General features: G+C 40.2%; 1 protein-coding gene and 1 long non-coding RNA gene across 2 annotated transcripts in view; both read right to left on the bottom strand.

Moving 5' to 3' along the window:
* Window positions 1-12,004, bottom strand: part of LOC311142326 (NACHT, LRR and PYD domains-containing protein 3-like) — a 385,235-nt gene that overhangs the window by 320,336 nt on the left and 52,895 nt on the right. The gene's annotated exons all lie outside the window — the stretch shown is intronic.
* On the bottom strand, window positions 2,916-5,922 carry LOC311142678. Its single transcript, XR_014614363.1, has 3 exons — window positions 5,311-5,922; window positions 4,413-4,556; window positions 2,916-3,047 (listed from the first exon to the last, which is right to left on the bottom strand). It is a non-coding gene; the product is annotated as an uncharacterized lncRNA (long non-coding RNA).

The raw sequence follows: 12,004 nt of genomic DNA, 5'->3' as shown, positions 1-12,004 counted from the left end.
CTAGCGCACTGTAGTCGCCCCTCTCGTCCGGGGCTAGCGTTAGCAGGCATTCCGACGCCTCCTCTGCCAGGCTCAGGGCAAGCTGTAACCCTTTCGTCTCGTCAGACCACCTCCCAGCTCTAGCCAACAACTCGAATTGAGTGAAAAAAACTTCCCATTTACCTTGTCCATTGAACTTTGGAAGTTTAGCCGCTACCGTGGCTAATGGCAATAGGGCGCTGCCATCTCTGTTTACATAAGGAGGCCCAGCCATTTCCGCACGCGGTGATGTCGATATCTCCGTCGCCGTGACGTCTGTTATGGTCGAGCGGTTTGAAGGAAAACCCGCCCGTTCTGCCATCTTGCTGACTGACAATTTAACTTCCGCCATGTGGCTCTCCAGCTCTTCTACAGCCGTCATCGCCTGACCCTCCCGACCGGGTACACCCGAGCCCACAACGGACACTTTGTCCGACTCTTCCTTAACTTTCCGCCTCACCCCGATCATCATGACCGTAGATGCGAGTCACGCTAAAGCTAACCACGGCCTATACTGAAACAGCTAACTCGCCTAATCTCGATCTATCCCGTCGTTCGAAAGCACTTCTGACACCAATGTAATGACCCAGCTGGGTCATAAAGTAAAAGAGAGACGGCACCAGGTATACATGCAGAACACAGCTTTATTCCTGAATGGGATATTGTTGTGGCCACAGCCCACGCCGCTAAACCTCGAACATACACAAATAATACATGTCAAGTCAAGGGTCCCAAAACGGAAGAGAGAGAGATGAGACCGTAACTCCTATTTAAGCATTCCAAAACCCCGCGAGATTACCCATCATACCCCCCCAACCTTTCCATCTGTCCTGGCATATTTTACCCCTGCTAGCACCCATGAGAACGATAACACACCCACGAACACAGAACACAATACCGGGTCGTTACAGTAATATTAATTTATATATATATAATTGTATTTACTAAGATAATATTATTACTAAAATAGTTTCTAAAAGTGTTCTAGGCTACCCTACCCTAGAATTAGGGTTAAGGGTTAAGGGTTAGGGCTAAAATAGATTATACCTAGGGTTAAGGCTAAAATAGGTTATACCTAGGGTTAGATTTTCTGTATAGCACTTTGTGACATCTGCTGATGTAAAAAGGGCTTTATAAATACATTTGATTGATTGATTGATTGTTAGGTTTAGGGTTTTTAAGGCAAAAAACTGTATGGGTTTATGGCACTCTTGCTCCTCCTTGTGGCCGTATGTGGGTACTACAGAACTCATTCATGACACTTGCTAGGCTCATAATCTGAGGTAGCAACTGCATCAGATCTACAAATCCATTAGCTAGACCACCCGATTAGACAACAATCACCCCATTATACCCATTTGGTTTGCAACTCAGTGAACCTGCGCAGCATTCGCTCAATTCGATACCTACGAACGAAGATTTTGATGCATATCAAATTACACAGCAGCCATTTAGAAACAGCAAGTCGTCAAGAAAAAGGTGATTTCTTAATAAAAAAAATGTATTCTGGCTTTGCCACATCTTGAAAGAGAGGACAGGGACACACGTTTTTTTTTTAGGCTGTACACCTTTTTCTGAAAACAAATATGGTTAACCATGACCAGAAACTGTTTAATGTTTGATCGCTATGCGCCAGCCATCACCTCTTCAACTGTGGCTCACAACAACATGTACTCAGGTGAACAGTGAGCTGCTCACCAAGTAGCCGTAACCTTGTTAATAATAATAAGTTACCTGAGGTAAACCTACAGGGTTAACGCAGGCAGGTCTCATTGATAACAATAGTGAAGCTGGCATTGTGACGCAGAACAATGGGCTGGGAATAGAATGTTCTGAAGGCGAGTCGGTGTCACGGAGCTCAATAGAACTAATAGGAGCTGGTAGGGTGAAAAATGCACTAAAATACGGCCTGTTGTTTCGAGATTACTTCATAACCAGGGACAACCAGGGACAACCAGGGACATATTATGAAACTGGGCTCCATTAACTACTTTTTATCAGAAAAAAACATAGTAAAGAAGGTCACTTGAGGCGCCCCGAAAATAATATTCAAAAGTTTGGTCCTTGGACACAGAGGGGTTAAACACTAAAGTTATCGTCCATCTAGTGAAGAGAGGAGAACCGGACAGAGGGATGGTAGGTAGCCAGCATCCGTCAACAAGAGAGGGAGAAGCCCTCCACGGTATTTAACAGGTGGAAGAAACAACCCGGGAGCTCCATCGGTCCACAAGAAATGCAGGCAGCCGGTGATGATATAGTGGTAGCTAGGATAACTAGGATGCTGCTGGTAGAGTAGCTAGCTTAGCTAGCTGTACCGACTAGCTTGGCTAGCTAGCAGGTCGTTCGTCGTGAGCTGTCCTAACCAGTTAAGAGTTAACAGAAGGTGTCTTGATAATACTATAGAATAATGCAGTGAGTCAGTGGTTCCTGCGCCACATGTAATTGCTTTGGAGTAGTTAAAATAATGTTTTGATTTTTCTATATGATCAATCCATAAATAATATAGACCTACATGCAACAGTATCTCTTCCGCTTTTGACAATGATTTCTGTATAATAATGATGTATAATAAGTCTTGGTGATTCAATAGCCTAGTTAATCATTACATGACTTTTAACACACTATCTATGTTTTGCTCAGTCTGGCTTGTGGCTGCTGCTGATGACAACAACATGTAAGTTGTTCTTCTACATCATAATAATGATGTCTGCATAACATTTTGTCTTCATTTTGGCAGATTAACTCATGCTTATTTCTGAATATTAACTCAGGTTTTCGCCCAGCGGCAAATTAGTTGGAGCTGTGGACCTGTGGCCGAAAAGTGTCCGGTTTGAATCCTGAGCTAGGCGCTGGAAAAAACGGGCGGAATTGATCTGACCCCTGGAGGGCTGCTGGGTTCACGTCCTCAAAACATTCATCTTTCGTTGGGCCCTTGAGCAAGGCCCTTAACCCCACAACATGCTCTCCATCCAGGGGCCCTGCACTGCAGCTTGAACCTGTGCTGGTCTCAACTGTATGTGTGAGGTCTGCTGTTTGGGGTGGTTAAGAATGGAGCAGAATATATGTTTTTGTTGTTTGCTGTAACTAATGGACAAAGTTGTATTGTATTGTATTGTAAAGAAGTCAGCCAGTGTTGACGTGGGCCATCGTTCAAACAAAGAGATGCCTCCCTGGCCACCAGTGTGTTTGCATATAACCAAGATCAATTATACCCCCCATACAATACTTTTATACACAGTAATTGCTTTTTTTAAAATATATACTAATAATAATAATAATAATAATAATAATAATAATAATAATAATAATAATAATAATAATAATAATAATAATTACTTATACACATTACATTTTGGATAGATAGTAGTCTATTACCGATCATGATCTTTTTAAATCCCACCCCTCTGCTACTCTCAGCCCCGCCCACCTATCTCCGTAGAACATCCTCTTTTGATTTCCACCTGCCATATTTTTTTCAACTGTGCTGTGATGTCATACATGCATGTTTAAACTTTCTAGTCACATAGTATCCACAGACTAAATTAAAGGTCAACATTTTTCATAAGAGTATTATTCTATTTTTGATGGACTGACTATGGTTTTCCAAATCCCCAGCATTGCTATTTCTAAGGATAATTTTAAATGAATATTGGGATTTTTCAACCATTCCTATTTTCCTATAAATTATATTCTTAGCTAAAAATATTCATATTTAATAGTAGTAGCCATAATTCATAAATGACACCATGCAGGGTTCTATATGGAGCCATTTTGGTTCAGGGAAGAAGAACCTCTAGAGTTCTGATTAAAGAACCCTATAAAAGGTTTCTATATAGAACTTTTAGTGGTTCCATATATAAAGCAAGCGATAGAACCCTTTTTGGTTTAAACAGGAGTGAAGTGTGTTGATTTGACGGTAGTATTGTCAAAATTCTGCTTGTAACAACGATCAGAATTACTAAAAACAATAAGGTTATGCATGACAACATATTAGACAATAACTAAGAGTAGGATAAATGATTGTGTCATGCAGAACTTCTATAGATGTGTGTGTGTATGATGGTAAAGATGTGTGTGTGTGTGTGTGTGTGTGTGTGTGTGTGTGTATGTGTGTCTCTGTGTGTGTGTGTGTGTGTGCTGGTGAGACATCCACATATCACAGCCAAATATACAGGATACAAACATTTCATTCCAGCTATATAGCGTTTTGCAAAAATAAAAATGTATACACAAAAATCTATTAATTAAAATCTTAGAACAACAATATTTGACAGACACATGAAGGTACCCATAAGCAATCATTTCTGATGTAAAATAACAAACGTGAAAAATTGTGGACATAACGTTTTAGAAATAAACTCTTTATGAATTCTTAAACAACATTGTCATCTCACCTCTTAGTTTTGGTGTCATGTCCCCCAGAGAGACTCATTTTAGAGGCAGGGCCCCCCTCCTCTCTCTCTCCAGAGAGACTCATTTTAGAGGCAGGGCCCCCCTCCTCTCTCTCCCCAGAGAGACTCATTTTCGTTCACTGACCCCTAAACAGAGATCCAGCATGTTGGTTGTGGTTAACACAGTGACAACTAATTATTGAAGGTCAATTGTTCTATTTTATTCATTATCTCTTAGAAATACAACATTTACTAACAGATACATCCAAACGGTCAGGAGAATTAATGCAATCACATCAACACGTAGTCATGACTGACTTTTTTACCTTTTCTCCATGTAGTGGAACTAATAATAATAATAATAATAATAATAATAATAATAATAATAATAATACAATATTATTATTAATAGTAATTAATAATAATAATGTCTCACTTTCTCTTGTAATAATTCCACTCATTCTAGTGTGTTGCTTTGTTCAACAGGTCTGATATGATTATGATATTATTGAATTTAATTCATAATATCAATGTTAAGAAAAGTACGTTCAGGTTTCATACCAAATTACACAGGAAGTAGGAGCTCATTGTAATTTAGAAAACAACAAATGTTCTGATATTCTGAAAGATGATTTAGAACTACGATACATTAAAAATTTTACAAATTGTAAAATAACCACGATATATGAATCCTATAATACGATATATGAACAATATGTTTTTGAATCTGACTTGCCTACGCCCAGTTAGCGCCATTTTGTATGATTGAACTGACACGTACCTGTCCCAGGTGAAATGGACTGTTAGATCTGAGTGTTTTACTGTCATTCTCTATACTATAATAACACCATATCTTTAATTTCCCTACACACTTTACAATAATCCCTTGGAAGATTCTTACCTTGTAGCCTGTATTCACAACCAGAACATGTCAAATCATTGAGATATTTTCCGTTGTGCTGAGAGAGCACCTTCCTGATGACAAGTGGCTCTGTATCTATGTTCTAGGTACAGTTGATCTTTGGATGCAATAATATCTGGTCAAAGTCTAGTGGCACAACACCATAGTATAGCATTAACAGAACAGTAGTTTAACCTTTGGCCAGTAAAGGCCATGGCATACTATAAAATGTAGAATCATTATGAGGTTCAACATATCTCTAACTTTGAAGTATACAGTGGGGTCCCAAATTATTAAATTAAATGATTTTATACTAATACAATTGCTCAGAGAAAGAGATTTTGTTTAACAAGTAATACTTTTTTTCTCTAAAAGGTAGGGGTCAAAATTGGCTCTCCCTTTCAATACCTCCCTTGCGAGGATAACGGCACTGAGCCTTTTTCTAAAATGTTTTCTGAGTTGGAGTGATCTTAGACCATTCCTCCATACAGAATCCTTCCAAATGACCAACTACAGGAAGGTAAAGGTACAACTAAACACACAATAAAGAAACAAATCTCCCTAACTGACGGGAGGCTTGAATCTTAGTCATTTACCCACCGGCCTCTTACTACTAACTATCCCAATTCATAGATTCTACCAACATCATACATAAATAATCCCTGGTAGGATCCTTACTACTATCCCAATGTATACATTCTACCAACATCATACATAAATAATCCCTGGTAGGATCCTTACTACTATCCCAATGTATACATTCTACCAACATCATACATAAATAATCCCTGGTAGGATCCTTACTACTATCCCAATGTATACATTCTACCAACATCATACATAAATAATCCCTGGTAGGATCCTTACTACTATCCCAATGTATACATTCTACCAACATCATACATAAATAATCCCTGGTAGGATCCTTACTACTATCCCAATGTATACATTCTACCAACATCATACATAAATAATCCCTGGTAGGATCCTTACTACTATCCCAATGTATACATTCTACTAACATCATACATCAATAATCCCTGGTAGGATCCTTACTCTGCAGCCTGAATAAAAAAAAAATTAAATAAAAAAATGATTGCCTTGGCAACGTCTATTTGGGGATCCCAATAAAAAACTAAATACTTAACATGACCACAAAAATGTCAGCTGTAGTTGTTGTAAGATGCCCATCATACACTGGTGGCAGGTAGCCTAGCGGTTAAGGGTGTTGGACCAGTAACCAAAAGGTTGCTGGTTCGAAACCCTGAGCTGACTAGGTAAAAAAACTGTAGATGTGCCTTTGCGGATCTTTGGATAAGAGCGTATGTTTAATGACGAAAATGTAAATACTATTATTTAAAATGGTCAAGGGCTTTATGAATGTATTTTAATGCCTATCATCTGCCATGTAAAGTGTTACCATGCAATTTCTGTGAAAAAAGCCTGAAATGGTGGAAGGTCAAAGATCATGAGTATTTGATGTCTGTGTCTCTCTCAGTCTCTGTCTGTCTCTAACCCCAGTTGTCAGTAAAGAAAACAGTTAGCTACACCTCATGGTTAATGGTGTATCCTCATGGTGTGTAGAAAGCATACCTATATAAAAGTATATTTGTTCTTGTCCAGCCATTAAACATTTTTAGATGACAGATCAGGACATCCTATGAACTCTAAACTGGAGAGAGGACAGATCAGGATATCCTATAAACTCTAAACTGGAGAGAGGACAGAGCAGGATATTCTATAAACTCTAAACTGGAGAGAGGACAGAGCAGGATATCCTATAAACTCTAAACTGGAGAGAGGACAGAGCAGGATATCCTATACACTCTAAACTGGAGAGAGGACAGAGCAGGATATCCTATAAACTCTAAACTAGAGAGAGGACAGAGCAGGATATCCTGTAAACTCTATACTGGAGAGAGGACAGAGCAGGATATCATATAAACTCTAAGCTGGAGAGAGGACAGAGCAGGATATTCTATAAACTCTAAACTGGAGAGAGGACATAGCAGGATATCCTGTAAACTCTAAACTGGAGAGAGGACAGAGCAGGATATCCTATAAACTCTAAACTGGAGAGAGGACAGAGCAGGATATCCTATAAACTCTAAACTGGAGAGAGGACAGAGCAGGATATCCTATAAACTCTAAACTGGAGAGAGGACAGAGCAGGATATCCTGTAAACTCTAAACTGGAGAGAGGACAGAGCAGGATATCCTGTAAACTCTAGTAAGTATATGTTTAATCAAGGAAGTGTGTGTCTCCTAAATGGTGTGTGAGTCTTTTTATCACACTGTAATTCTGGAAGTTGGAACACACTCCTAAGATGAGTGTCTCTGAGGAGAGAGAGGAGGGGGGCACTGCCAACCCCCAGACCCAGAGAGCAGTCTCCAGTACCCAGCTGTCTGTCTATGACTGGTCCATGTACAATCCTCTCAATGTTATCAGTGGACCAATGCCCTTTGACCCAAAGTAAGATTACTGCCATACATTATAGGTTATAAAAGGGGAATTCCTCAAAGATCTGTGGAGAATGTGAGAATGTAACAGACTGTAGTCTGGTTGGGAGGTTGGGAGTTCAACGTTATATCAATCATTTATTTATGAAGCTCTTTTACATCAGCAGTTCCATGTGGGGAGAAATAGAGGGGAATGTCTGAAATGATGAATGATCAAGGGTGATTTCTGATACTACTGATCATCATTACTGTATGAAATACTATGGGGTTTAATAATGATCCAGGGTGATTTCTGATACTACTGATCATCATTACTGTATGAAATACTATGGGGTTTAATAATGATCCAGGGTGATTTCTGATACTACTGATCATCATTACTGTATGAAATACTATGGGGTTTAATAATGACCCAGGGTGATTTCTCATACTACTGATCATCATTACTGTATGAAATACTATGGGGTTTAATAATGATCCAGGGTGATTTCTGATACTACTGATCATCATTACTGTATGAAATACTATGGGGTTTAATAATGATCCAGGGTGATTTCTGATACTACTGATCATCATTACTGTATGAAATACTATGGGGTTTAATAATGATCCAGGGTGATTTCTCATACTACTGATCATCATTACTGTATGAAATACTATGGGGTTTAATAATGATCCAGGGTGATTTCTCATACTACTCAAAAACTGCATTGTTGGTTAAGGGCTTGTAAGTAAGCATTTCACTGTAATGTCTACACCTGTTGTATTCGGCACATGTGGCAAATACAAGTTGCTCTCTGAGCAGAACGGGAGATCAACTGCACCTAGAACATAGATACAGACCGCTCGTCATCAGGAAGTTGCTCTCTGAGCAGAATGGGAGATCAACTGCACCTAGAACATAGATACAGACCGCTCGTCATCAGGAAGTTGCTCTCTGAGCAGAATGGGAAACATCTCAATGATTTGACATGTTCTGGTAGTGAATTCAGGCTACAAGGTGAGATTATTGTGAAGTGTGTAGAGAAATGAAATGTATGGTGTAATTATAGTATAGTGAATCCTGGGACAGGCGCTAACTGGGATTGGGTAAGTCAAATTCTAAAACATATAGCATATGAATATATCATAGTTCTACATTTCACATTTCGTATGAAATATGTAATTGTATCATATTTGTTCCACTATATTGCAACGATCCTCAGTATATGAGCCACGTTACAATTCCCACCAAGTGGGTTAACCCTCTTAGTGCCAATGGCATGATGTGTCAGGTGTTTGCCTTTCACGCCAGCGACCCAGGTTTGCTTCCCTGCCCCGCTGTTTGCTACAGAAGTGGGATGGTGGCCATGAGGCCATCAGAAAGCCTGGACGTGTGAGGGGGCTGAGTAGTGCCTTTGATGTCGAAAATTGTATTTGTCGTCAGTGAAACAAAAAAGTACTTTCAGAGTTTTTGTAGAATTAAGATATACTTTATTACACAGATAATAGAGTCGAGGTGGTCTGCAGAGCATCTTACTTTCCACCTCTCAGCTCTCAGTTTATATACAGTTTCGTCCTTACTCATTTTACATCCATTTTAGCTTAATCCCTCCCTGTTTGGTTCCTCCACCATTGTCTCCAGTTTTCACCTCTTGACCGCTCCGCCCACTTCCTTATTTTATAATAATGGCGGTATCTGACTTCTCTCCCTTCTAATTCAGTGTCTGGAAACATTAGTGGCGGACCAAGGCCTGTCATGTAAAAATAGCAGCCCTGTAATGTAGAAATAACAGCCTTGTCCTGTAAAAATAACAGCCCTGTCCTGTAGAAATAACAGCCCTGTCCTGTAAAAATAACAGCCCTGTCCTGTAATAATAACAGCCCTGTCCTGTAGAAATAACAGCCCTGTCCTGTAAAAATAACAGCCATGTCCTGTAAAAATAACAGCCCTGTCCTGTAATAATAACAGCCCTGTCCTGTAGAAATAACAGCCCTGTCCTGTAAACATAGCAGAGCCATTTCCTGGCACCATTCTGACCCCCTAATTGATTCCCATACCTATCAATCGGTACTTAAACATGGCTTAAACATGGCAGGTCCATAATCAATTTCTCAATCATATACAGTTCCCACACATAGCAGGCAGTTCTCACACACTGCAGGCATTCTTCCAAGCCTCTTCCTTCTGTACCACTCAGTCCCAACACCTGTCATGCTGTGATTAACCATGTTTAACTTATAGTCTGAACTATATTTAACCCCTGGCTCCGTTCCAGGACTATGCCTAAGGAGGGAGGCAAAGGGCAACAGTCTGGTTTCAGTCACTGATAAGGCAGGACAGCCGTGGATTAGGGAGAAGCGAGGAATTTGACCCGAAGTCAGATCAGATGAAGAGAGAAGAAACTTCCACGCCCACGAAGGTTCTAGCATCAGGCAGGGCCATGACTACACCAGTGAGAGGAACCAATGAAGTTCCTGCCTAGCAACAGAGATGTAACTATGTTTAACCCTGGCTCCGTGCTTGTCATGTTGTGATTCACTGTTTAACTTATAGTCTACTGAGTCTAAAAGGATTGAACTATAGTCTACTGAAAAATCCCCAATACCTTCCTGTTTTGGAGGGGGCTGTGTAGTGAGCCACGTTACAATTCCCACCATGTGGGTTAACCCTATTGCCATGTGTAGGGTGTTTGCCTTTCTCGCCAGCGACCCGGGTTCACTTCCCTGCCCCGCTGTTTGCTACAATATTAATAGCGTACGCTACCTGTTGAACAAAGAGACTCAATAGAATGAGATAAAGGATTTTAGGATAATATAAATAAGTATCAATTTAGAGTTGTCTTCTGGGTTCAGCCTTGTAGCTGCTTTTATCAATTGGCTGAAATGTAACAAATGACATGGCCTCCGAGTTGGGAGATAACCAGGCCCAGTTTAAATCACCATGACAACCATTTCATTATGTCCCCAGTGCAGCAAGGGAATCTAGAGACTCAACCTTTGTACCCAATCACATAGGTTTACAGCAGCTCACAGTTGCAACTTCATTGCTAAGAAGTCAAACTGCTTTGGTTTAGATAAAGACACAGGTCATAATATCTGTAGCAATCAGGGTTGGGCTCAATTCAGAATTTTGGAATTGACTCCCATTCAACTCATGAGGAAGATTAATCGGCATTGAGCAAATTTCAGGTCTGCTGAGCGCAAACTTGAATGTTGTGAAAATTCTGTACAACTTTTGGCACCCGTTTACTGTGAACACTGAGGCTGTACCAGCTGGAAGTTACAGTTTTAACAGTGGCCAAGTATATTCATTTCTCTAGAAGCATGCTGAAAGTCTGTTGTTAATTTGTTTACAGAGAAATAGCATTGTATTCGGTCAAACACAACAGTTTGCTAAGAGCTGGCAGCAAGCTGCTAGGTCTGCTGTTAGAACCAGTAAAGGTCGCTTTACCACTCTTGGATAGCGGAATGACTTTGGCTTCCCTCCAGGCCTGAGGACAAAGACTTTCCTCTAGGCTCAGATTAAAGATATGACAGATAGGAGTGGCTATAGAGTCAGCTACCATCCTCAGTAGCTTCCCATCTAAGTTGTCAATGCCAGGAGGTTTTTCATTATTGATCGATAACAAAAACAATTCTACCTCTCCCACACTAACTTTGCAACATGTAAACTTGCAATGCTTTTCTTTCCTTTGTTGTTTTCTTATGCATGAGGACTATTGCTCAGAGTACAGGCCTGAGTCGTGCCTGGCAATGCTACAGAATCCTTCTCTGATGCGCTCTGCCTACTAAATCTACTGCATAGTTCGTTTTGTATACTAAGTCTTGCATAGTTTGTTTTATTTCAGTATGTTGGACTGAAAGTGGCTAATATTGTGTTGATTCCATCAGAATTCCCACAGTAGAGGCAAATGTTAATAGTTTTAACTAATCGGGAAAACTATCAAGTTGGAGAGAACATTGCTAATTGGCCACATCCCACAGGAATTTGAATTTGAGTAACAGAAAAGTAGAATTTAATTCAGTGCAATCAAAGATTATGGATACACTGACAAGATACGTCTCTCTGCCCTCACAATGGGTGTTGTTGTCTACAAAGCTCCCGCCTATCCTTTCTTTGGATTGGTTCCAACCGCTGTGTCTTTGTGAGATGCAGAGAAGGTGAACAGATGATCTTTGCATGTGTGGTTCCCACCGTGAAGCATGGAGGAGGAGGTGTGATGGTGTGGGGGTGCTTTGCTAGTGACACTGT

Source organism: Coregonus lavaretus, assembly GCF_964263955.1.
Source record: "Coregonus lavaretus genome assembly, chromosome: 2".
NCBI classification, from domain to species: Eukaryota; Metazoa; Chordata; class Actinopteri; order Salmoniformes; family Salmonidae; genus Coregonus; species Coregonus lavaretus.
The sequence above is the reverse complement of the archived record's forward strand: the minus strand, read 5'-3'. Positions and strand labels throughout refer to the sequence as shown.